A 25,920-nucleotide genomic window follows, 5' to 3' on the forward strand; every position below is an offset into this window, starting at 1 on the left:
ATTTGGTTGCTCTCTTTCCTTTTTTTTTAATATATATATATATTTTTCCTTTTTCTCCCTTTGTGAGTGTGTATGTGTATGCTTTTTTGTGTGATTTTGTCTGTATAACTTTGCTTTTACCATTTGTCCTAGGGCTCTGTCTGTCCAGTTTTTTGGGGTTTTTTTTTTTAGTATAGTTTTTTTTTTTTTTTTTTTTTTTTTTTGCTGTACGCGGGCCTCTCACCGCCGTGGCCTCCCCTGCTGTGGAGCACAGGCTCCGGACGCGCAGGCTCAGCGGCCATGGCTCACGGGCCCAGCCGCTCCGCGGCATGTGGGATCCTCCCGGACCGGGGCACGAACCCGCGTCCCCTGCATCGGCAGGCGGACTCCCAACCACTGCGCCACCAGGGAAGCCCTTTAGTATAGTTTTTAGCGCTTGTTATCATCGGTGGATTTGTTTTTGGTTTCGTTACTCTCTTTCCTTTTTTTTAAATTCCTTTTTTATTTTTAATAATTTTTTTAAAATAAATTTTATTTTATTTTTCTTTCTTTCTTTTTTTTCCCTCTCTTTTCTTCTGGCCGGGTAGCTGACAGAGTCTTGGTGCTCCCGCCGGGTATCAGGCCTGTGCCTCTGAGGTGGGAGACCCGAGTTCAGGGCATTGGTCCACCAGAGACCTCCCGGCCCCACATAATATCAAACAGCAAAAGCTCTCTCTATTTCAATGATAAGACCCAGCTCCACTCAACGACAAGCAAGCTACAGTGCTGGACCCCCTATGCCAAACAAGTAGCAAGACAGGAACACAACTCCACCCATCAGCAGAGAGACTGCCTGAAATCATAATAAGGCCACAGACACCCCAAAACACACCACCGGACACGGTCCTGCCCACCAGAAAGACAAGATACAGCCTCATCCACCAGAACACAGGCACTAGTCCCTTCCACCAGGAAGCCTACACAACGCACTGAACCAACCTTAGCCACTGTGGGCAGACACTGAAAACAGTGGGAAGTACAAACCTGCAGCCTATGAAAAGGAGACCCCAAACATAGTAAGTTAAGCAAAATGAGAAGACAGAGACACACACAGCAGATGAAAGAGCAAGGTAAAAACCCACCAGACCAAACAAATGAAGAGCAAATAGGCAGTCTACCTGAAAAAAGAATTCAGAGTAATGATAGTAAAGATGATCAAAATCTTGGAAATAGAATGGAGAGAATACAAGAAACGTTTGACAAGGACTTAGAAGAACTAAAGAGCAAACAAACAATGATGAACAACACAATAAATGAAGTTAAAAATTCTCTAGAAGGAATCAATAGCAGAATAAATGAGGCAGAAGAACAGATAAGTGACCTGGAAGATAAACTAGTGGAAATAACTACTGCAGAGCAGAATAAAGAAAAAAGAATGAAAAGAATAGAGGACAGTCTCAGAGACCTCTGGACAACATTAAATGCACCAACACTTCGAATTATAGGGGTCCCAGAAGAAGAAGAGGAAAAGAAAGGGACTGAGAAAATGTTTGAAGAGATTATAGTTGAAAAGTTCCCTAATATGGGAAAGGAAATAGTCAATCAAGTCCAGAAAGCACACAGAGTTCCATACAGGAAAAATCCAAGGAGAAACATGCCAAGACACATATTAATTAAACTATTAAAAATTAAATACAAAGAAAAAATATTAAAAGCAGCAAGGGAAAAACAACAAATAACACACAAGGGAATCCCCATAAGGTTAACAGCTGATGTTTCAGCAGAAACTCTGCAAACCAGAAGAGAGTGGCAGGACATATTTAAAGTGATGAAAGAGAAAAACCTACAACCAAGATTACTCTACCCAGCAAGGATCTCATTCAGATTTGATGGAGAAATTAAAACCTTTAGAGACAAGCAAAAGCTGAGAGAATTCAGCACCACCAAATCAGCTTTAAAACAAATGCTAAAGGAACTTCTCTAGGCAAGAAACACAAGAGAAGGAAAAGACCTACAATAACAAACCCAAAACAATTAAGACACTGGTAATAGGAACACACATATCGATAACTACCTTAAATGTAAATGGATTAAACACTCCAAGCAAAGACATAGACTGGTTGAATGGATACAAAAACAAGATCCATATATATGCTGTCTACAAGAGACCCACATCAGACCTAGGGACGCATACAGACTGAAAGTGAGGGGATGGAAAAAGATATTCCATGCAAATGGAAATCAAAAGAAAGCTGGAGTAGCAATTCTTATATCAGACAAAATAGACTTTAAAAGAAAGACTATTACAATAGACAAAGAAGGGCACTAAATAAAGATCAAGGGATCAATCCAAGAAGAAGATATAACAATTGTAAATATTTAAGCACCCAGCATAGGAGCACCTCAATACATAAGACAAATGCTAACAGCCATAAAAGGGGAAATGGACAGTAACACAATCATAGTAGGGGACTTTAACACCCCACTTTCACCAATGGACAGATCATCCAAAATGAAAATAAATAAGGAAACACAAGCTTTAAATGACACATTTAACAAGATGGACTTAATTGATAGTTACAGGACATTCCATCCAAAAACAACAGAATACACTTTCTTCTCAAGTGCTGATGGAACATTCTCCAGGATAGATCATATCTTGGGTAACAAATCAAGCCTTGGTAAATTTAAGAAAATGGAAATTGTATCAAGTATCTTTTCCAACCCCAACGCTATGAGATGAGATATCAATTACAGGAAAAAAATCTGTAAAAAATACAAACACATGGAGGCTAAACAATAAACTACTAAATAACCAAGAGATCACTGAAGAAATCAAAGAGAAAATCAAAAAATACCTAGAAACAACTGACAATGAAAACACAACAACCCAAAACCTATGGGATGCAGCAAAAGCAGTTCTAAGAGGGAAGTTTATAGCAATACAATCCTACCTCAAGAAACAAGAAACATCTCAAATAAACAACCTAACCATACACCTAAAACAATTAGAGAAAGAAGAACAAAAAAACCCCAAGTCAGCAGAAGGAAAGAAATCATAAAGATCAGCAGATCAGAAATAAATGAAAAAGAAATGAAGGAAACAGTAGCAAAGATCAATAAAACTGAAAGCTGATTCTTTAAGAAGATTAACAAAATTGATAAACCATTAGGCAGACTCATCAAGAAAAAAAGGGAGAAGACTCAAATCAATAGAATTAGAAATGAAAAAGGAGAAGTAACAGCAGACCCTGCAGAATACAAAGGATCATGAGAGATTACTACAAGCAACTCTATGCCAATAAAATGGACAACCTGGAAGAAATGGACAAATTCTTAGAAAAGCACAATCTCTCGAGACTGAACCAGGAAAAAATAGAAAATATAAACAGATCAGTCATAAGCACTGAAATTGAAACTGTGATTAAAAATCTTCCAACAAACGAAAGCCCAGGACCAGATGCCTTCACAGGCGAATTCTATCAAACATTTAGAGAAGAGCTAACACCTATCCTTCTCAAACTCTTTCAAAATACAGCAGAAGGAGGAACACTTCCCAAACTCATTCTACAAGGCCATCATTACCCTGATACCAAAACCAGACAAATATGTCACAAAAAGAGAAAACTAGAGACCAATATCACTGATGAACATAGATGCAAAAATCCTCAACAAAATACTAGCAAACAGAATCCAGCAGCACCCAGCAATGCAAGAATTCTTCAATACATGCAAATCAGTCAGTGTGATAAACCATATTAATAAATTGAAGGAGAAAAACCATATGATCATCTCAATAGATGCAGAAAAAGCTCTTGCTAAAATTCAACACCCATTTATGATAAAAACCATCCAGAAAGTGGACAGAGAGGGAACTTACCTCAACATAATAAAGGCCATATATGACAAACCCACAGCCAACATCGTTCTCCATGGTGAAAAACTGAAATCATTTCCACTAAGATCAGGGACAAGACAAGGTCGCCCACCCTCACCACTATTATTTAACATAGTTTTGGAAGTTTTAGCCACGGCAGTCAGAGAAGAAAAAGAAATAAAAGGAATCCAAAAAGGAAAAGAAGAAGTAAAACTGTCATTGTTTGTAGATGACATGTTATTATATATGTAGAGAATCCCAAAGATGCTACCAGAAAACTACTAGAGCTAATCAATGAATTTGGTAAAGTAGCAGGATATAAAATTAATGCACAGAAATCTCTTGCATTCCTATACACTAATGATGAAAAATCTGAAAGGGAAATTAAGGAAACACTCCCACTTACCATTGCAACAAAAAGAATAAAATACCTAGGAATAAACCTACCCAAGGAGACAAAGACCTATATTCAGAAAACTATAAGACACTGATGAAAGAAATTAAAGGTGATACAAACAGTTGGAGAGATATACCATGTTCTTGGTTTGGAAGAATCAACATTGTGAAAATGACTCTACTACCCAAAGCAATCTACAGATTCAATGCAATCCCTATCAAACTACCAATGACACTTTTCACAGAACTAGAACAAAAAATTTCACAATTTGTATGGAAACACAAAAGACCCCGAGTAGCCAAAGCAATCTTGAGAAAGAAAAATGGAGCTGGAAGAATCAGGGTCCGTGACTGTAGACTATACTACATAGCTACAGTAATCAAGACAATATGGTACTGGCACAAAAACAGAAATATAGATCAATGGAACAGGATAGAAAGCCCAGAGATAAACCCACGCACATATGGTCACCTTATCTTTGATACAGGAGGCAAGAATATACAATGGAGAAAAGACAGCCTCTTCAATAAGTGGTGCTGGGAAAACTGGACAGCTACATGTAAAAGTATGAAATTAGAACACTCCCTAACACCATACACAAAAATAAACTCAAAATGGATTAAAGACCTAAATGTAAGGCCAGACACTATAAAACTCTTAGAGGACAACATAGAACACTCTATGACATACATCGCAGAAAGATCCTTTTAGACCCACCTCCTGGAGAAATGCAAATAAAAACAAAAATAAAAAAAATGGGACCTAATGAAAGTTAAAAGCTTTTTCAAAGCAAAGGAAACCATAAACAAGATGAAAAGACAACCCTCAGAATGGGAGAAAATATTTGCAAATGAAGCAACTGACAAAGGATTAATCTCCAAAATATACAGGCAGTTCATGCAGCTCAATATCAGAAAAACAACCCAATCCAAAAATGGGCAGAAGATCTAAATAGACATTTCTCTAAAGAAGATATACAGATTGCCAGCCAGCACATGAAAGGATGCTCAACATCACTAATCATTAGAGAAATGCAAATCAAAACTATAATGAATTATACCTCACACTGGTCAGAATGGCCATCATCAAAGAATCTACCAACAATAAAGGCTGGAGAGGGTGTGGAGAAAAGGGAACCCTCCTGCCCTGTTGGTTGGAATGTAAATTGATACAGCCACTATGGAGAACAGTATGGAGTTTCCTTAAAAAACTAAAAACAGAACTACTGTACGACCCAGCAATCCCACTACTGGGCCTATACCCTGAGAAAACCATAATTCAAAAAGAGTCATGTACCACAGTGTTCATTGCAGCTCTATTTACAATAGCCAGGACACAGAAGTAACCTAAGCATCCATCGACAGATGAATGGATAAAGAAGATGTGGCACATATATACAAAGGAATGTTACTCAGCCATAAAAAAGAAATGAAATTGAGTTATTTGTAGTGAGGTGGATGGACCTAGAGACTGTCATACAGAGTGAAGTAAGTCAGAAAGAGAAAAACAAATACTGTATGCTACACATATATATGGAATCTAAAAAAAAAAAAAATAGCTCTGAAGATCCTAGGGGCAGGACAGGAATAAAGACACAGATGTAGAGAATGGACTTGAGGACATGGGGAGTGGGAAGCGTAACCTGGGACGAAGTGAGAGAGTGGCATGGACATATATACACTACCAAATGTAAAATAGATAGCTAGTGGGAAGCAGCCACATAGCATAGGGAGATCAGCTCGGTGCTTTGTGTCCACTTAGAGGGGGGGATAGGGAGGGTGGGAGGGAGATGTAAGAGGACGGAGATATGGGGATATATGTATATGTATAGCTGATTCACTTTGTTATACAGCAGAAACTAACACACCATTGTAAAGCAATTATAGTCCAATAAAGATGTAAAAAAAATCATTTGTATTCAGAACAACAGAAATACTGTATGAAAAGAAAAACCAAAAATGCAAATTAAGGAAAACATCCATTGTGCTGGCTTTTTCTGAAAATCCACTTGCACATGTTAAAAAGAAAAAAAAATAGCACACCTAAGGAAAAAGAGAAAGCCAACAGAACATTTCATGGAAATAAAATTTTCAAGTGAAGAAAGCAAAGAAAAATAGGTTTTAAATGTGTATTTGCATTTGGACTTGAAAGATCTCAGTGTCAGGAATAATAGGGTGTAGCTTCTTTTTATTGAAATATAGTTGATTTACAATAGTGTATTAGTTTCATAACTTCTTTTTAACTATGGGAAAACCAACCACCGGGATACCCAATGTGAGGTGATAGATCCCCATCTTACTAATTCTAAAGGGGAACCTATGGCACCCCAAAGGCATGGAAATACCCCAGAAGTGCTCACATGTACACACACCATCATACTAGTCACACTTTACTAGAGAGATTTTCCTAGAATATATGTGCTTTTTAGAAATTGCCTTGATTCCCTTTCGTTATCTCGAGCTGTAGGAATGAAGGGTGAAGCTAGTGTAATGTCATGATGCGTTTATTCGTCGCCTACTTATACCCCAGTCTTCCGGAAAAATTGTCCTAGAAGAGAAAGAAAATCATTAATTTTTTTGTTTCCATTTATAATTTATGCCCCCAACTGTTTCTCTAATGGGTGTGAAGTCACAATGATCCTGGTTACTTGACCAGCTGCGAACTAAATTATTAAATAATCCTTTGAAAATGAAAAGAGCTTCTCATACTTATTTTTTTCCTCTGATGTTCTCATTTTTAGTGTTTTTCATGACATTTCAAATTTGGATCTAAATAACAGCATTAACTCTCTGCAGATTCCCAAAATATTATAAGCTAACAGTTATTTCATATGGCATTATGCCAGGCTCAGATGACAGAAGCCACATATGTAACATCCAACAGGTAACAACTCTGCTCTGTCAGACGGGGAAGCCGCGTGTCAGCCAACAGAGCCCCAGGAGTCACCGGGAGACTTAACAGTGCCAGGAGGAAATTAATAATAATGATAAACTCAAGAATGTTTTTGTGGTATTGGAGGACAGACTCATTTTGAAAACAACTTATGGTTGGTGGGAGATAAAGAAATGTTAGAAGTGTTTTAAAGGATAAAAAGGGGACTCGTGGCTTTCACTGATACTCAAAGTTTGCATCGGTTAACAAGAACTGTGTAGAGATAGAAAAAAAGGAAAGTTATTTGAGACTGGATAGAGCAAAGTTTGATCTCAAAGGCAAAAAGCCAGCTTTGAAAAGGATTCAGAAGTCATGATGGAGTAAAAAAAAATCTTTGAAGCATTCATTTTACTCCAGGGAAGTTAGAAATTTCTTAGAAATGAGCTCTGCTGGAGCAATGATATGGAAAAATAACTTCACCACAAATAAGTCCATTGGAGAAACAACTTAGTTTCTCAAGTATGTGGAGTCACTGATGCAAAATGCATTTGACTCATCGTTGGAAGGGGAGTTTTATTTAGCTGTGAAGCTGGCATGATATTTTTAGAAATAGTAAAGTTCATGGAGTTTTTAAAGTGTTGAATGTCTTTAGCAGATGACATTTTTAGGGGGTGTGCAGAAGTGACCATTCTGGGCTGGAGGCTTTAGCTCCTGTCCTGCTCTCCTCAAGGCTGGGCCCGGGGTGTGGCTCGGCTGCACTGTGGAGGCTCTGGGGCTGGGGCTGTAAGTTCTCCCAAGGCAGCCTGCTCCTGAATTCCTTCCAATTCTCCAGGAACACGTGGTTCCCTGGAGAACACCACATCAGAATTTCAGAGCTGGGGTGGACTTTAACATCCCTTACCACGTCCTCCAGTCCCCACTTGAACCGGAGGAGAGGGAGGCGGAGTTCATTGAGTGTACACGGGTCAGCCTCAGCTGCACCTGGAGTCTCCACGTCCCCCCACTTCCCCCAGCTGCCTCTCGTTTTCGCCAGATGGAATAACGTGGGACGCTGCCCAGGGTGGGGAAAGCTCTTGCCACTTTACAAGAATAGTACACTTTTGGCTGAGGCTGGGCTGTGGTTTCCTGAGAAGTATGTTGCCTGGTCATCCTGCCTCTTTCCTTTCTGAGTAATACAATTTTTCTGTGGAATGGATGCAGAGAAGTGTCACCCTTCCATGGAAGAACCAGATGTGGCCAGGCCTCTGGCAGGCTTTACCGTTCCGGGAGCGCTCCTGCCCTCCCAGCTTCCCTCTTGCCCCGCTTCTGTCTGTGACTTGTGATCACCCACCACATCTGCCCCCAAATGACAAGTGGCCTCAACGTTTTCCTGGGTCCAGCCATGGCAATGAGAAGGCAGATAAGGCACCAAACAAAGCCCACATGCAGAAAATCCATCTTTCTCTCCTTTAAAAAGAAAATCTATTGCTTTTTTTAAAATTGCAATACAGTTGATTTATAATATTATATTAGTTTCAGGTGTACAACATAGTGATTCAAAATTTTTATAGATTATACTCCATTTAAAGTTATTGCAACATAATGGCTATATTCCCTATACTGTAGAATATATCCTTGTAGCTTATTTATTTTATACATCATAGTTTGTGTCTCTTAACCCCCGACCCCTATCTTGCCCCTCCCCCTTTCCTCTCCCCACTGGTAACCACTGGTTTGTTCTATATATCTGTGAGTTTGCTTCTGTTTTTTTAATATATACTTGCTTGTTTTATTTTTGAGATTCCACGTATAAGTGGTAACATAAGAGTATTTGTCTTTCTCTATCAGACTTATTTCACTAAGCATAATACTCTCTAGCTCCATCTGTGTTGTTGCAAATGGCAAAATGTCACTCTTTTTATGGCTGAGTAATATTCCATTTGTATATATGTACCACATCTTCCTTATCCATTCATCTGTCAATAGACACTTAGGTTGCTTTCATACCTTTGCTATTGTAAATAGTGCTGCTGTGACATTGGGGTGCATGTATCTTTTCAAATTAGTGTTTTTGTTTTCTTTGGATATATACCCAGGAGTGAAATTGCTGGATCATGTGATAGTTATATTTTTAGTTTTTTTGTCACACAGCTAAGATATGAGCATATTAGTATATTTTGGATCTGTTTAGTTGTCAGAGGCTTAAGTAAATGTTTTGCTCATTAGGACTTGCTAAAGAATGTCTGAAGGTACTTAGGACATTGTTTTGTCATGAGAGCTATAAAATAAGAAATGTGAAATTCCAAATTTCTTAACATAAAGACTATAACATGACCCACCCAGACCAGATCCAAGTGGAATTTGGAGCTAGTGGTCATGTCTGAGTGCTGATTAAATGTAGAAATGAGAGACAGCCACCCATCCAGCTGCATGCCCTGGGCTCTCTGATGGTGTACTGGGTATGTTTTTTAGACATTCTCCTCAGAATTCAGATTTCCGGAAATTCAGAAACTAGACAAAGACATATGTCAGTTTTGTTTCTGAAATATTGACTCAGGAAAAAAATCATTCTCAATGAAAAACATTTTATTGTGCTGTTTCCTAATCCACCTGTGTAGTGGGGACTCTTCCTCGTTTTGTATAAGACCAGTCAGTTTGATTTCTCAGCCCCTGGGATAGAGCATCGTTATAGTGCAGAGAACTCAGCTATGTAAACAAACAACTTGAAACATGCATCCAATCTATGAGACCAACTTCTAGATGGTGCCAGGACCCCACTAAGATAGTGCCACCTTACCCCATTCTCCAGGAGGTCTCATCAAGAATTCACATTAAATCCCTGGGAAATCTGGGGATGGGTTACTAATGTCTACAGTGCTGAGAGGTGTTGTTTAATTGGATATTTGCAGTATGTTTATCAACTGGTGATAAAGCAGGAGGGATGAAAGTGTCCCAAGAGTAGTGACTGTTGAGGGTTCAGGACTTTGGCTCTCCTCTTTTCTTACTGTGATCCTCTGCTTGGTGATAGGATACAGTCTCCACTGTAAAGCCTCTCTTCATATGGATAACTCCCCAATGTATGTTTGGATCCTAGACCTCCCCTACATTCCAGATAGTGCAGCAAACCACCTATGCAACATTCCCACTTGGGTGCTCTACTGGCATCTCAAAACCAGCACGTCCAAAACTAAGCTAATGCTTTTCTCCGGCCAAACCCCTCATCATTCAGCCTCTCTTGTCTCTATATCAATTCTGTTCTTCTGGTTGCTTGGGACAGAAACTTGGAGTCCCCCTTGACACGTTCCCTCATGTCACATGTTCGATACACCAGCAAACCCTATTATATACCCATATGTGACCACTTCTCACTGTCACATGACAACACAGACGTGAGCAGTTCAAGTTTCTGACCCAAATTATCACAGTAGTCTCCTAGCTGGTCTTTGTGCTCTGCCCCATGCTCTATTACAGTCTATTCTTGACACAGCAACCAGAGAGACTCTTTAGGTTGAAAATATAAGTCAAATAAAGTCACCTCAGGACTTCCCTGGTGGTGCAGTGGTTAAGAATCCGCCTGCCCATGCAGGGGACACGGGTTCGATCCCTGGTCTGGGAAGATCCCACATGCTGTGGAGCAGCTAAGCCCATGAGCCACAACTACTGAGCCCAACCACAGCTACTGAAGCCTGAGCGCCTAGAGCCCATGCTCTGCAACAAAAGAAGCCACCACAGTGAGAAGTCCGCGCACCTCAACAAAGAGCAGCCCCCGCTCACCACAACTAGAGAAAACCCACGCAGAGCAACGAAGACCCAATGCAGCAGCCCAAAATAATTTTTTAAAAAAGGTTACCTCTTAGCTCAGTAGCTTCCCATTTCACTGAGTCAGAGTGAAGTTCTACCAGCAGCACCCAGCATTCACTGGTGCCTGTTGCCTCTTCAAAGACGACTCTGCTGCTCTGTTAGTGCTCACTCTGCTCTAGCCACAGCTGCATCCTGGCCAGATGCCATCTCCCCCTGAGACTGTCGTGCCCAGCCCCTCAGTTCTGCCCAGCCTCGCCCTGCTCTCCTTCCCTTCCCTCCCCTGCACCCTTACCCTGTAACACAGTGTGATTGACTGGTGTGAACTCCTGTGTGAGGAACACCTTACACCATCAGAATGTTGATGCCACATCATGGAGATCTTTACTCCTTTGTTTGCTGATGTATCTCAAGTGCCAGGAACAGTGACTTGCACATAGTGGGTGCACATTTAACATTTATTGAATGAATTCATGTTTCTGTGTGATCACAAGCTCCCTGAAGGATGTAAAGAATTCTGTCTCCACACAAACACACACAGCTCCAACCAGAGCCCACTCTCATCCTTCCATCTCCCACCAGAACCCGCGGTTCAATGTTCTCACAATGACTGTCCCACTTTACCCATCGGTCCAGACCTTGTCCCCCGCTTTTAGCGATGACCAACTTAAGTGCAGACAGTCATGTTTTCTTCCCTTGCGATCTCCCCATTTTAAAAGACAGTAATGCTTTTGAATGAGACTTTTCCTGATGACTAGGACTGCCTCTTAACGTTCAAAAGCCAAGGTCAAAGGTACTAAGTATCCCCACATTCTAGTGAATGTTCTGGAACATTCTAAAGAATGCTGCAGTGCTGCCAGAATCATGCCCTCTCCCAGACCAAGATGTAGGTGTCCTGACCTTCGACACTGTTCGCCCCACAACCCATCCAGCCTACAAAACCAGGTCTAGAATGCGTTTTGCTTGAGTTGAGGACTTTTCTTGAGTTCTTGGCCCCCTTGGGGCCAGGGAGTACCCTTGTAGCAAACGGGTACTCCCTGGCCCCAAGACAAGGACTGGGCTCCAAAGTAACTGCTTCTGGAGATTGGGGTGCCTGGTGTCCCACACCCTGCCTGAGCACTTGTGAACAGCAGAAGGTTATAAGTCTTCCCCACGTGGCCCCCCATTGTAGCATGAGAAAGGATTCCTGGAACTCCACCTAGAGACACATACCCACCACTTTACTGAAAAGGGAAGCTAGCCAGGCAAGACAAGAGGCAGCAGTGGCGTCTGTGTGTCTCCTCCACCTGATGTTGGGTGTGGAAATGAGCATTGAAGGGACGTTACTCAGGGGTGGCCTTGAGTGATAGCTCTTCTTCCCTGATGATTCTTACACATGGTAGGGTGTTTTAAAGGGAGGACATGGGTGGATTACCCACCATGTTTTCATAACTCACACAGAATACTCCTGCTGTTTGATATGGTTCTTTCGAATCTCAGATAATGGAAAACAAATATCGTAGGAAAGAGGGAAGATGCTTCTGGAAGACTGGGCTTCAGAGTCAATAGAAACATGACAAATTGCTCTTTATGGGCAATAGGGCAACATTCTCTTCCTTTTTATCCATTTCCCAGGAGCACTGAAGTACGACCCTTTGCAGTACAGTGTCATCTTCATGACACGATATTTCTCAGAAAGGATGCTTTAGCACTGATCAATCTGTACACAAGCCACGGTGTAAGTACAGTGTCCAGAAGTTTTGTACTTGAGGAAATGGGCCCTTAGCAATAAAGCACTATTTATAGGGCACCTCATCATATGGGCATCCAGAGTGTCTAATATAAACACCAAGGAAAAATAAATGTAGCTCAGTCACAAATAAAATCACATATGATGAGTTCCAGTTTATTTAGAAGATTAACTACATGAGTGGTTCCATGTTCTCTCTGTTTATATGGTTTCATAGATAAATGCTATGCCCAGAATAGCTCCAAATGCCTCACAGAATATGAGAATATCTTTTCTCTTCCAGAGACATTTTTCATGGCAAAATGAAAGATTAATTTATGTTAGAAATAATAATCTTATTGGGTGTACCTGATTGGATTATTGAAAGCAGGTGTGTTTTGAGTTGGTTTAAATGTTTTCTCCATCACTTCACCATCTGTAATGAGACTAAACTTTTGACTTTGTCTCCTACCTAGAGCAGAATTTTCGGGAAGAAAGGAAGTTTCGCAAACAGTTGGTTCAGCTCCCTCTTTTGCCGTCATCCCACAGTGGGTATTGTCTTCTCGTGTGTACAGAGCTGCCCAGCGCTGGGTAGGGCTCTTGCCCAGCATCAGTGCCCCTTCCTGCTGTGGGTTTTCTCCTTATTAGTACCCAGCCTCTGTTGTTCACTAGCTGTGTGGCCTTGGGCCTCAGTTTCCTCATCAGTTAGATGAAAGAGTTCAGTTAGACCATCTCTGAGACCTTCTCCAGCTCTGAGATGTAGCATCTCTAAGACTCACAGAGAGCCTTGTAATGAGCAGAAGTCCCTTAGCATAATGGAAGTGTCTGATCCAACAAAAAATTACAAAATTCATTGTGGAGTGTATTTCTTCTTTTGTTCTGCTTCTCAATCAATTACTTAACCAGTGTTTATTGTATTTTCTCAGTGACTCAGACATTGTATTATTTTTTTTCTCATTCATCCAAAGGCACCCTCTCCAATTGCATGGTGTGCCAGCTACGTGGCCACCCAGGGAGGTCCTGCATCCTCTCTGGGTCAACTCAGTTCCTGGATAGTTTAGAAAGCCCTCTTTGTCTACTCCAATCGTATTTGTCCGTTCCTCTTATAAAATCAGAGTGATGCACAGATCCTTTGGCATTCAGGATGACAGTCAGTCCTTTGCAGTGTTAACCTTTATCATGTGCAGCTACTGGCATTATGCATGTTTGCTTGTTCTGTATGCCGTCTTCCAATGTAGGCTGTGAGGCAGGGTGGGTGCTCTTACCTACCAAATAGCGTCTACCTCAAGGCTTGATCGAAGTCAAGTGTTGGTTGAATGAATGGTAAAGCGATAGTCCCAGAAGCCTGAATGGGAGGAGGGCCAGCAAGGCTGGAGACTGACAAGCAGGGCGAGCCTTCCGGCAGAAGAGGCCTTCTCGGAGTTAGGCATTGATTTGCTGTGGGGACATTTTCCATGATTCTGGGCCTGGTTTTCAGCCACATTGAACCAGAAATTAATCTAGAATGCTGACATATACAACATAGTAAAGATATCTAGCTCTGAATACATCTCAGAAAGAGAAACACAATTAGGTGATGTGGAGAAACATGTCAGGGACTATGAGTTACAGCTGCATTGACTGAGAGCCTGGCAGCACGCCAGGGTTTTGCATGGATGCTTTCTGCAAAGGAGTTTCACACAGGATGACATTGAACATAGGAGATCCAGTAAAGCTAGATCCTCCACACCAAAGCTTAGGCTCTCTCCAGTGTGCCTCACTGGATCTTTCACCAAAACTCAATAGAAAACGTACACCATCTTAATGAAGGTAGAAATAGTACTTATGAGAGTGTAGTGTGCTGTACTATTTCCATGTGCTTTATCTCACTCAATACCTTAGGAAGGTAGAATTTTCTCCTTCACAGAAATGGGATAACTTCAAAATCACAGTTTGTAAGTGGGTTAATACAGATTAATGAATGCAGGATTTTCAGAGTTCCAGATGTAGTCAGAATGGGCCATGCAAAGATTATTAACAGAAATGGTGTGGTAATTATATCAACTTAAAATGCATGTAGAAACTGGGAATGAGAACCACCTATTCACTTCTTTAGAGGAAAATAATGCCCACCCTTGAGATAAGAGCAGGTATCTCAAAAAGAAAAACAAGCCCTTGGAATTGTGTGTTGCATGTCTGCTCCTGCTGACACAGTGGAGTTGGAGAGAGTTTAAAGTGAATCCCTTTTATTTTGTGCCCAGCTTGCAGCTACAGCTACACTCGCAGCCTGTAAGCGGAGACTAGCTAACAGAGAAACAGCATGGAGGCCAGGGGAGCCCTGACATGGATGGGGGAAATCACAGTAGACAAACCTGATTTTTGTTTCTGGTAGAATTATAAGATTCGTGGAAATGGGGAAGACAGTGGATGCTGTATATGTTTATTTTAGCAAAATACTTGATATTGTATTTTCATGACGTCTTCTTTTATAAAGAATATCAGATGGTTTGGAAGCAATCACTGTCATTTGTGTTTGAAAGTAGCTATGTTGTGGTAAATAAAGGAAAATAACAAAAAATCCAGTGGGACTAGGTTTCTCCCACGTGGTGAAAACGGTAGGGATGAGAGGGCTCAACTCCAGAATGCCTGATGCTTAACGAGAGACAGGGAGATGGGAAGGTACAGGTGGTTTGGAGCAGTGAGTTCAAATGTAATGGAAAGCAGGAAAACTCTAGAAATACCCTTAAAAGACAGAATCGGAGATAATTCACTAAATAAGTTCAAACCTAAAGGTTCCGGAAAGCACCTGCCAGGTGAGGAGCACATTGGAAATGGGGGAGCTAGCATATCGCTGGATTCTAGCTGCTGTTTTCCTGACAGTGGACCCTGCTGCCTCTTGCTGGAAGGATGTCCAGACAAGTGTCAGGAAGGCCACTCCCATGAGTCCCTGGGACCGAGTTGCACCCACGGAGTTGCTGACTTTGCCCAGCGTGTTGCCAGCCTGTTCTCCACGGACCCGTCTGGCAGTACTAGTGTAAACATTCAGGTTTTTCTTTTCTTACATTTTCACCACAAGTTTTATTTCTTCCCTGTCCATTCAACACTATTTTTCTCTTTCTACTAGAAAAATGTACTGTAAGATTTCTATTCTTTCACTTAAACAATGAAAATAATTGTGCTTCAGTGATTTCTGAGAAAATGGAATAAACAGGAGGAGATGTCAGTAAAAGTACTGTTATCTTTTCTTTTAAATGGGTCAGAGATTTTTGTGAAGCAAAATTATTCAAATGATTCATTTATAAAAATGCCTACTTTTTGTACTTTAAATATGCTAACAATATTAGGGTTCTCTGCACAGGTAAGAGCAAAATATCATATTGGTTCTGTATGCATGTGTGTACACATACACACACACACACACACACACACACAGAGAGAGAGAGAGAGAGGTTGAGATTTACTTTGAAGAGCTGGCTCTTCAATTATGGAGGCTGAAAAGTCCTACTATCTGCCGTCTGCAAGCCAGAGACCCAGGAAACCTGGGGTTGTGATTCAGCCCAAGTCCGAAGGTCTGAGAATCAGGGAGCTCATGGTGTAACTCCCAGCCCGAGGACAGGAGATGAGATGAGAGGTCCCATTCAAGCTGTGAGGCAGGAAAAAAAGGCAAAACCCTCCTTCCAACACTTTTTGTTCTATTAAGGCCCTCAACGGATTGGATGATGTCCACGCACATTGGGGAGGATCATGTACTTTATAGAGTCTGCTGATTCAAGTGCCAGGCTCATCCAGAAACACCTTCACAGACACATGCAGAAATAATGTGTAATCTGGGCGCCCCATGGCCAGCATGGCAGCTACTTATCTTAACACTTGTTTTCACCCTTTGAAATCTATGGTAGAAGACTTAACACCGAGAGACTCCCTAACCCCACCTCCCAGATACATTAGAGCAGAAGATAGAATCACAGACATCTAAATCGGGAGAATTGTCAGGGGTCACAGGCTGGGCGATAGAACTTCCTCAACTGTGCCATTTATTCTGGTCAAATGCAAGTTCGCCTTCTTAGAATCTCATGTCCTAGGGTGTCTTGCTTAAATGACCACCATGTTCACTGGGGCACTGGCAGGGACAGAGGTCTCCGTCCAGAGGCAAATGGGGGTCTGGGATGTAGGCAGCTGTTCCTTGAGGTCATCCAAGGACCTAGGTCCATTCTCGTTGCTTCACTCCTGCAGGATGCCTTCTCTGGTCTGCAGAGGTGAATCGGGCCTCTGTCCACAAGAGGGGAAGGAGGAAGTGAAGCCCAGTGAGTCCGTCCACGGCCATTTGATCTCTCTCCTTTATCTGGAAGGTAGTCACGGGCTCACCCCAGTTGTGCCTTCTAAAATCCCCCAGAGTGCAGATGAACATGGGACACAGGGTCTGTTATTAAAAGGAAAAAGGAGGAAAGAAATGGGGTGACAATTAGAGCCTCCTTCACAATTACCCATCCACGTGCAAAACTGTAATAATAGCATAAGGTAAAGATAATTTGGTTGGGACCAGTCAGAAACAGGGATGAAATGACCACCTGAAAGAAGTTTGTGTTTAGTTTTCTGATGTAACAGAGGAAACTTATTAATAGCAGAAGGCAGCAGAAAAATGGGCATCCACAGCACAGATGTGTCCTTCTCAGCTCTGGTGAAATGCGTCCCTTGCTTTCTGCCTGAAGACACCTCCTGTCACCTGGCAATGCTCAATAACACAGGTTATGCCCTCCAACTGGCCTCCCTGCCTCTCAGGTTCCCCCACATCTAATCTCTCTCACACACAACCTTCTCCTCACCCAACACCATCCCACCAAGGCAACAAGAAGCTGGGAGTGTCTTCACATTTACTACCAAAACCCAGACCCCCTGGCCTGGCTCCTGGTCCTCCACGGCCTGGCCGCATGCCGCTGACGATGAGATCTTTTCTCATTCCTGCTCAGGGATTCAGGCAGACATGCCCGCAAACGCCTTTGAATGTTAGGTTCCTAATCTTTTCATCCTTTGTTAAGAAATGCTTTTCATTTTAATGCCGCTGTACTTTCTGTTTGCGTTTGAAGCCCTTTTCCTGTTAATGACCTCAAGGTAGATGTTTCCCCTAATTGAAGAAAGAACAACAAAGCTTTAGCATCACCATCTCGCATCTCATGCCTGTTGCTCCCTTATTAAAGTATCATACAATGCACAAACAGCTGTTTTCAGAGTGCTTTTTACTTTCCGTTCCTGAAGCAAAGAAATATTAATGGCAAATCACAGTGAAGTGCCCCAGCCGATAGGACTAGCTGCTTTCAGAAATAATCACTCCTGATGGGGTCCCAAACAATATATATGTATATTTACGGAAAGAAATCAGTCAAGAACATTCCTCTTTGACCGGTTGGTAAGACATGATGGCTTTGGTCCTAAAAGAAGCTCCTCGTGCCTTTCATCTCAATTAGCTAGTGCACCAGCCCAGGCAGAGACAACAAAAGCTCCTTTCAGAAGGCCAGGGCAGAGGGCAGAAGGTAAATTGATAATTGGATGCCGTTCCATGGCAGAGACCTCAGGATAGAGGATGAGGAGCCGGCTGGTAGCTGCTAATGGGCAGACAAGAGCAGTGTCAGCGTTTTATTACATATGGTCAATGGTCAAAACACATCTTTGATCTTCCTCACCCACTCTTTATAGAGCACTTTGTTCCTTCCCTCCTAAAAGCTTATTAATATCTGCTCTTAGGAAAGACGGGGGGAATGCGAATGTGTTTTACTTGCGGGTGAATCACCTCTTCAGGCGTCTTTCTTCTGAAAATGAATCTGTTCTTGTGGAATAGAGGCTCCAGCCCCAGGTCTGCAAACTTCTGGCCATGCATGAGTTACTACCAAGGTATTTGTCTAAGTAGTAATAATGATAATAATAAAAAGAAAAGTATCATTCAATTGTTGTATTAGGCAAAATGGGATGAAGAAGTCCACAGTACGTCTGTAATAACATTAAAATAGTTGGTAAGACACAACCAGGCAGGTATGGATTTTAAGGGTGGTACATCCATAGTAAAGATTGAGAAATAGTTTAACAACGGGCTGCTGCATCCACGGTGGATGCCAAGAACTCTCATTTCCCCACCGTTAAAGAGCTTCAGGATGGAGGTGAAACTCCAGCTCCATTTGCTGTCATTTAGGAAGATGGATTGAATTGAGGAAGCCGTGAGGAGGCGTAGATTTCCGCAGGGCCATATCCTATGACCAGTAAGCCAAGCAGCCTGTGAAGGGACAGTCATCTGCTTCTAGTTTTCTGGCTTGTTTTGTGATGAGTCACTGGGATTATAACAGTGCACCTGAAGTGGTGTTGAAAACCACACATGGATATTTGCTTACTTCGTAGGCACGTAGAGCCAAATTCTTGGAGGTCAATATAGGACATATTTTACCTAAGCTTTCACATTTACATTTGCCTGGAGTTCCTCGGGTTGTAGAACAACAGGAAATAGTGCACTGGTTTCACTGTAATTTTTTTTAAGTTCAGTCATATGATAAAATTTTAATCAGGTATAACACAGGTTATGAATCCTGGGATCCTTGGTACAGTGAGAAGGTGACTGGTCCGGGAGATGGAAGACCAACATCTGCCTCTGGCCTGAGCTGTAAGCTTGTAGTATGAGCCTGTGCAAGCTGCTTCGTCTCGCTTCCTCAAACGTGAGAAGGTGGTTGAGGATCATCTCCTCGGTCTCTTTAAGAGCTAACAGTCTACAATCCTTTTTGTTTGTTTGTTTTCCTGAGCAATTAACAAGGATGATTGAATGGGTATGCTGCCTTTTCGTCTTGTTTTATAGGAGCTTAAGTTTAAAAAAAAAAAAAAAAAACCCGAAAGCTAAACAGAAAACCACAGCTCACTGTGCTGCGTGTTTACCATAAGGCTTTCCTGGATGTTTGTGTGTGTCCTTTGCCATGTGACATATGCTGTGTGCCTTCCTGTGAAGGTCCAGGAAGGAAACACACGCCACCTCCAGGCTCACCGCTGACACCTGACCTAGAGGAACAGCCTTGTTGGCCATTTTCTAGGGACCTGCCTGAAGCATTTCACAAGCAGATGCTTTTAGATTCCTTTTCCCTACAGTTTTCTCTAAAGGAACTATCTCACACTTGTGAGTTTTCCATCATTAAACCAAAACCCACAGCCATTGTACCTGCCACACTTATGCATAGGTGCCTCATCCTGAGAGCTGCATCATCATCATCTTCTGAGCCACGTGTTGTTTAAAAAATGGCACAGGCTCTGAGATATCTACGTTATTTTTCTTACTTGCCTTTTCACATTTAATCCTGCAGATTTATTCTGCCCTTTCACAAACAAGAATATATTATGTACATTGAATTTGCTGTTGACGCTGTGTCAGGCTAAAAAAAGATACTCTCTCATACTAAGAAATTTTAAATAAATAGGCAAGAATTTTAGATATGGTAGAGTATATATGTCAGATAAGGAAAATGAATCCATTTTCTTTATTGAATATGTGAGAGGATCCTGCCCATGCAATGTGTGCTACTATAGCTTCTTGCACTGATTGATTTGTTTTCAGTCATTGGTGTCGAAATCCTACTACGTTCACCATTTTTGTCTCCTGGTTCTCTGTCTGGCAGCCCTCAGGCCTGGGCTGAGGGACATGCAGGCACCCAGGGCAGCTCAACACTGACCCAGAAGTGGTTTCTTGTCTCTGGCAGTGTCATGGAAAAGCTGCTGCCATGGCTACCATCAACCTGCTCAAAATACTTTCTAATCTTTTAGTTGGCAAAAAAATCACCTATAAAGAGGAATTGCTTCTTGTTTATAAACCTTAGCAGAGTCAGTAGATCTGTTTTACAGACGAATAAGGGGGCAGTCAGGACAGTCGTGAGCCCAACCAACAGTAAGGGTTATTGACAGTCCTAAGTACAGTAACCCTGTTCTTTTTCCCTGTTGTTGACCTAACAAAAGCTCAATGGGTTAAAGCAACCCAAAATTATTATCCTACAGTTCTGGAGGTCAGAGTGTGAAATGGGTCTCACTGGGCTGAAATCAAGATGTCAGCAGGGTTCATTCCTTTCTGGAGACTCCAGGGGAGAATCTGCTTCCTTGCCTTTTCCAGCTTCTAGAAGCCACCTGCGTTTCTTGGCTCATGGCCCTATTCCTCCATCTTCAAAGCCAGCTGTGCCAGGCTGAGTCTACCTCATGCTGGCGTCTCTCTGTTTCTTCCTCTTCTATCTCCCTCTTCCAGTTTTAAGGACCCTTGTGATTACATCGGGCTCACTGGGATAAGCCAGGATGAGCTCCCCCTCGTAAGATCATGAACTTAATCACAACTGTGAAGTCCCTTTTGCCATGTAATATATATAACATATTCATAGGTTCTGGAGATTAGGATATGCACATGTTTGTGGGGTCATTATTCAGCCGACCACAGGCGACCCTCTGGTCCTCAGATTCATGTCTCTCACATGCAGAATATATTCACCCCATCCCAAGGTCCCTAAAAGTCTCAACCCATTACAGCATCAACTCAAGTCCAAAATATCATCTCTTATCAGTTCAAAAGTCCCAAATCTCATCATGTAAATCAACTAAGTCAGGTACGGGTGAGACTCAGTGTGATCTAACATAGGCTGAAATCTTTCTCCATCTAAGAGCTTGTGAAACTCAAAAAACAAGTTATCTGCTCCCAAAATACAGTGGTAGAACAGGCATAAGATAACAGTTGCAGACATTCACATTCAAAAAAGTAAACAAGAAAGGAAAAAAAGGAGTCCCCACCAGTCCTACATAATTCCAAAATCCAATGGACAAACATTTTTAGGATTACTAAACAGAATAATCCTCTATGGCTTGAGGCTCTGCCTTCCTGCTGGACCTGCAGCTCTGCCCTCAGAGGCATTCTTCCTAAGAAATAATGAATCAAGACCAAGGAAGAGTGTGTATAAAAAGCTCCATTATGCCTGCCTTGTTGGAATTTTCCCTTCCTACTTTTTCACTAAGTCAAATCTGGGTTATCCAAGTCCAAATCAAGAACACTCAGAAGATCATTTGTGGGTCAAAACCCACAAATAATATGGAGAGAATTCTCTGCAGGTCTTCGAGGCTGGAAAGACTGAGAAACTGTTTCTGCTTTTAGTTCAAGATCTGGAGGCAACTAAGGTGAAGCTTCCTACAAAACAAAGGCCAACATTTGTAGAGCACATTTATTTAAAAATTACTCTTCTAAAGTTTGGTACTTTCCTAAAAGTGAAAAAGTCTACTTCTAGACATCAGAGAATACATATGCTCATCTAAAAGAAAATTAAGTGACGCAAGCAGGAAGAGATATGGGAACATATGTATATATATAACTGATTCATTTTGTTGTGAAGCTGAAACTAACATACCATTGTAAAGCAATTATGCTCCAATAAAGATGTTTAAAAAAAATAAAAATAAAAAAAAAATTAAAAAAAATTAAAAAATAAAATAAAAGAAAATTAAGTTCCTATCTGTTCTGCTGCTCTGAGTTAATGGTTTAGCCAAACAGGTCATAACACATTTCCTTGCTTTACGTTGGTTTTGAATTTCAGGTCTCATGTAAGTCATATAAGATGAATATTAGCTTCCCATTTATACCTGGAGAGACAGATGCAGAAACAGAAGAATATGCATTAAAGCCAAACTCAAAATATAATTTATAACCTAATCCACTGTTTTAATCACTAAACAATTAATTTTGTTCATGTCTGGGAATGTGAAAACTTGTGAAGGATTTCCATATTTAAGAAAAGAGACTGTAAGAGCTAGAAGAAGTAGAGTTACGCCCATAAGACTGTATCTGTAGGGTCTCCTTTGCACCTCTGTGATTCTGTACACATGTTCTAGAATGTCCTCGCTAGTCTTCAGTTGCCATAAAATTAAAGGAGAACGTGGGAGAAACTACAGCTCACCCTAGACTCCTCGTCACAGTCACTGCTAAGGCGAGCTCTTGAAAGGTTAGGAGCAGTGACGTTAACATAGTCCCACAAATGCTGACAGGCATTCTAAGCTCCCAAATGTATATAAAGAATTTTTTTGCAATCTCAAAGTATTATCATTGGAGGGGATTATAAAGATTATGTGGTCTAATGCACTAATTTCACAGACGGGAAAACAGAGGCTTAGTGAGATTAAGAAGCGTAGGTAGTTATTCATGGCAGGGGCAGGACCAGAGAATTCAGTTCTCCTTCAGCCCGGTACATTGTTTCTCTGCCTTTGTGTATAAAGAAAAACGTATAAATCCTAGTAACTTCCCATATGTATGTGGTTCCCCCATGGTGTAGTAGTCTAAATCTAATGGATTGATATTGTCATATTTTCTAGAACTAAACATACGCACACATACACATAAAGACAGCTTGATAATTCCCATACCTTGTGTGATCAGAAATAAGGAGTCCCACAAAGAGCAGGCACATTCACCGTGGTTAGCCCTGGGGCAGGCCCTTGGCTGGCCTCTCAGGTCTTCTCCCCAGCCAGGCAGGGCCTTCAACAGGTGCGCCTGGGGCCAGGAGATGTGTTGATAGGTCCACCTGCCATGTGACCCTTCAGCTCCAGGACAGCTGAGGCTTCACCTCCATCAGAATGCACTCTTTCCATCACAGGCAGACTGCAGCATGTTACCCAAATATCATGACCTCCCACTCATGCCAGGACTGAACAGATGTCCACTACTATTTGGGGTATATTTTGTGTATTGTATTGAGTGCTTTACAAACATTACTTCATCCAATTCTCACATCTGTCAACAGAGTGTCACCAGTATTTGATCTTATTTGGCTTAGAGAGGTGAAGTGACTTGTCTCGGGAATGACAGACCCTGGATCCAATCGAGTGGGTGTGGGAAGGAGTCAGAAAAGCTTGTCTAACCTACACCTGCATGTTGTTGGAGTGAAACAAGACCTCCGATGCCCTTCCTCCTAGCATAAGAGAGCAGCAAATCAGAGACAATCATACTTTAAAGACCATGTGCTTGAACTGACTCGTATTAAAACACTGTTGTCCAGAGAGGGCAAAATGGCTTACCCATCATCATGTAATCTCTCTAGGACTCAGAGGGCAGGATGTGGACCCAAATGATCTAGGAGGTCCCTTGGACTAAAATATTATCTAGTAAACCCTTGTCTTTAAAGCTTCAATTGCTGGGAAAATTGGCAGCCGGCCACCACTATGCAAGCACAGTGAATGCTTCAGCAGCCCGCTGACCGCCTGCACAGATGCCCTCGGTAAGATGTGCATCTCTCTCTACCCACTTGGAAGTAGGATGAAATGGCACATTCCATTTTCAAAGTGGGCTCCTTGCACGTATCGGCAGTATCAAGAATTTGAAAAACTGTACCGTGGAACCCGTAGTAACTTGCTAGCACGATTTACTCACCCAGGTAATCCAGGTGACAGAGGTTACAGAGTCACGCAAATTCCAAATGCCATTTCAAAGCCAGCCACGGGGAGAATAAGCAGATTTGTGTTTATGATAATGATATTTAAAAGTCTAAAATTATAGGGTTGTTTACAGAGATGGACTTATTATAAAATAATTGCATCCAACTTCACATAAACATAAAAGAAAGTCATTTTGTTGTGGATGGTTGAAAGGAAAGGTTTTCTTAAAAGAATGGAGAAAATAAGACTCAGTTTCAGACAAAAATCTTCAAAGGAAATTCATGGAATCTTAAAAAGAGAATCTCACTCAAAGAATTCTCTAGAATTTCCTAAATTTAAAAGCATTGTTTTTCTTCAGACATCTAATTTAGATTACATACCAAACCCTATAATAAACCTCCCACAAAGGAATAATAGTAGACTGCATGCATTATAGATGTTTGGGGTTCACTCCATTTAAATATAAGTATTGACCTTCTACTAACAGTCAGGATGCCAATGTTCTATGGCAACAGCGAAAGAAAGGTCACAATAATATTTTCCAAGGCAATTTTTGGCCCTTAGTGGGGAGTTCACTATTATGCTTAGAGGCTGTGCCACTTGAGAAACAATGGGTAATGATCACATTTCACCTTGAGCATGTTTTTTTTTCTCTTTCTAGTCACAGACAGCTTGCACCTAAGCGGTAGCTACTGTTCCTGTAAGATACGTTTAGTCACCATTTAAGCATCAAATTGCCTGTGGTGGAGGTTCAGGTGGGATGTGTCTGTTAGTCTTTGGGGTGTTTGACAGCCGTTAATCCCAGAGGCAGTATTTGGAGAGATGTTATCAATAAAAAGCTTTAATTCTGGGATCAGCAAAACCTGAGTATGACACCCAGGTCAGCCTGTTTCAGCTAGAGACTTAGCCCATCTCTGCCCCAATAAATGGGGAGTGAGTGACAGCACTCACTCTCAGAGCCGCTGTGAGGATTCCAGATGGTCAGATCCAGGCAACTCCTGAGATAGTACAAGCAGTCAATAAGCATAGCCATTCCTGTTATTGTTACACACTTATCTTAATTATCTCAGTAGTTTAAGTTTCATGTTTTGTAAGTGTGAGCAGATAGTTCAAAGCATTTTAAAATATAAAATGTGAATGCATTATTTTAACAATTTCCCCTTGGCTCATACAGCTTGAAACAGTTATTGTTTCATAGGTTTTGAAGCGGACTGAGATTTATTACTAAGTTTTATATATCATAGGAATAATAAATATTATACCATTGGTACATTATACATAATCTGTATATGTTTACATGTATATATTCTTATGTGAATTTAGTCATTTTAATGAACTTGGCAAAATACATTGATGTTGGATTCTCCAATATCATGTGTTCTGAAAAACAAATATATTACATGAACAAAACTACAGTATCAAAAGATACCATTTTAGCAAATATGGGACTGACGATAAATCTTTTGTAGGCTGAAGTCATACCATTCACAGTAATTTAACTGAAGAATCTGCAGATTCTAAAGCTATTTCAATCCCTTCTGGGTTAAGGATTTCCCTTAATCAATGTTCATTTTCTCTATGGAATCTGTTTTTAAGAAGCAGAACAAGGAACCAGTTTCTCTGATTAATGGTATCAGGTGTAAAAGTTTCAGTTACTGAAAACTTTTTTTTCTTTTTGTGTCTGTGTGTGTGTGTGTGTGTGTGTGTGTGACTGGCTTTATTCTGATATTGCCTTTATGACATATATCTATAAACATATCATTTGAACCTCATAACAACCACAAAAGTAAGTACATATTATTATTAAACCATTTTTTTTTCTTATTGATCCCATATATTTTTTTGAATTTTAGAATTTTATTTTTTTATACAGCAGGTTATTAGTTATCCATTTATACATATTAGTGTATATATGTCAATCCCAATCTCCCAGTTCATCAC

At 41.1% G+C, this 25,920-nt stretch overlaps 2 long non-coding RNA genes across 2 annotated transcripts in view; one reads left to right on the top strand and one right to left on the bottom strand.

The window, feature by feature from the left end:
- Window positions 1–25,920, top strand: part of LOC117197391 (uncharacterized) — a 416,054-nt gene that overhangs the window by 194,111 nt on the left and 196,023 nt on the right. The window lies entirely within an intron of this gene.
- Window positions 563–25,920, bottom strand: part of LOC125963429 (uncharacterized) — a 162,177-nt gene continuing 136,819 nt past the window's right edge. Inside the window, exon 3 of the long non-coding RNA XR_007475403.1 lies at window positions 563–5,695. This is a non-coding gene — a long non-coding RNA (uncharacterized LOC125963429). The remainder of the gene's footprint in view (window positions 5,696–25,920) is intronic.

Source organism: Orcinus orca, chromosome 2 (assembly GCF_937001465.1).
Source record: "Orcinus orca chromosome 2, mOrcOrc1.1, whole genome shotgun sequence".
Lineage (NCBI taxonomy): Eukaryota > Metazoa > Chordata > Mammalia > Artiodactyla > Delphinidae > Orcinus > Orcinus orca.